Consider the following 1,996-nt stretch of genomic DNA (forward strand, 5'->3'; position numbering starts at 1 on the left):
AAATGTATTTTTCATCATCATATACTGTGTTTTGTCGTTCAAATGAATTTTATTATTTCTTCAAGGTTCTTCACATACGTACACCTTAAGAGATATCAAGTAGGCCTAACATGTTCTCAAAAAATTAGGGTTGGCACGCAGAAGAATTTTGAGTCAGAGATTTTGCTGGTTTTGGCACACACTCACAAAAAGGTTGCCCACCCCTGTCCTAGGACAATGGAAACTGAGGAAAAAATAAACAAATGGGACTACATCAAAATAAAAAGCTTCTGCACAGCAGAAGAAACCATCAACAAAACAAGAAGAGAGTCCACTGCATTGGAGAACATATTTGCCAATGTTATCACCGATAAGGGTTTAATCTCCAACATTTATAGGGAACTCATACAACCTAAAAGGAAGATAAACAATCGAATAAAAAAATGGGCAAAGAACCTAAATAGACACTTCTTGAAAGTGGACATAAAGAAGGCCAAGAGACATATGAAAACATGCTAAAAGTCACTAATCATCCAAGAGAGGCAAAGCAAAACGACAATGAGGTACCATCTCACACCTGTCAGAATGGCTATCATCAACAAATCAACAAATGACAAGTGCTGGTGAGAATGCAGAAAAAAAAAGGAACCCTTGTGCACTGCTGGTGGTGGGAATGCAGACTAGTGCAGCCACTGTGGAGAACAGTATGGAGTTTCCTCAAAAAACTAAAAATGGAACTCCCATTTGACTCAGTGATCCCACTTCTAGGAATACATCCCAAGAAATCAGAAACACCAATCAGAGAGGATATAAGCATCTCTATGTTCATAGCAGCACAATTCACCATAGCTAAGATTTGGAAACAGCCTAAGTGCCCATCAGCAGATGAGTGTATAAAAAAACTGTGGTAAATCTACACAATTGAATACTATGCTGCTATACAAACAAGGAACTCTTACCATTTGCAGCAGCATGGATGGACCTGGAGAGCATTATGCTAAGCAAAATAGGCCAGTCGGAGAAAGATAAATATCACATGATCTCACTCCATTTGTAGAATATAATGAACAACATAAACTGATGAATAAAAATAGATCCAGAGACATAGAAGCATCGAACAGACTGTCCAACCTCAGAGGGAAGGCAGGGGATGGGGTAGAGTAAGAGATCAACCAAAGGAATTGTATGGATGTATATAAGCATGCCCAATGGACACAGACAGTAGGGGAGTGAGGGCATGTGCTGGGGGGCAGAAGTGGCCGGAGAGAGGTCAATGGGTGAAAAAAGGAGACATATATAATATTTTCAACAATAAAGAATTTAAATTAAAAAAGAATGCATTTAACAGCATACAACTAGCAATGGGTCCTACCTTAACACCTCGTCTAGTTCTGATATTAGTATAGATATAGTATAGCTAAAGCTATTGATATAGATAGATATACAATATAGATATATAAGTACAGATAAAGATACAGGTAAAGATATAGATACTAGCCCTGGCTGGTTTGGCTCAGTGGATAGAGCGTTGGCCTGCAGACTGAAGGGTCCCAGGTTCGATTCCGGTCAAGGGCATGTACCTTGGTTGCGGGCACATCCCCAGTGGGGAGTGTGCAGGAGGCAGCTGAATCGATGTTTAAAAAAAAAAAGATATAGATACTAGTATAGCATTGGTAGTAAAGATGCCCCTTACTCATGGTTAGTGTTTACATGGTATTATTTCCATCACTCTAAACTTTGCTATGTCTTTATATCTGTGAGGTGTCCATCACTAACAGTGTAAAGTTGGATTTGCTCTTTTTTATGTAAAGCAACAATTATGATATTTGTGCAGAATTTTATCTATTGATATCTAATATAATAATATATCTAAATTTATATTTTTCATATTATCGATTTTTATTTGATACACCTGCTTCACATTTTTTTCTTTTTATTTTATTTAAATTCTTTATTGTTTAAAGTATTACATAAGTCTCCTTTATTCCACATTGACCTCTCCTTTTCTTTCCCCACC

The sequence above is a fragment of the Myotis brandtii genome, unplaced genomic scaffold, assembly GCF_000412655.1.
Source record: "Myotis brandtii unplaced genomic scaffold, ASM41265v1 scaffold5656, whole genome shotgun sequence".
In the NCBI taxonomy this organism is placed as follows: Eukaryota; Metazoa; Chordata; class Mammalia; order Chiroptera; family Vespertilionidae; genus Myotis; species Myotis brandtii.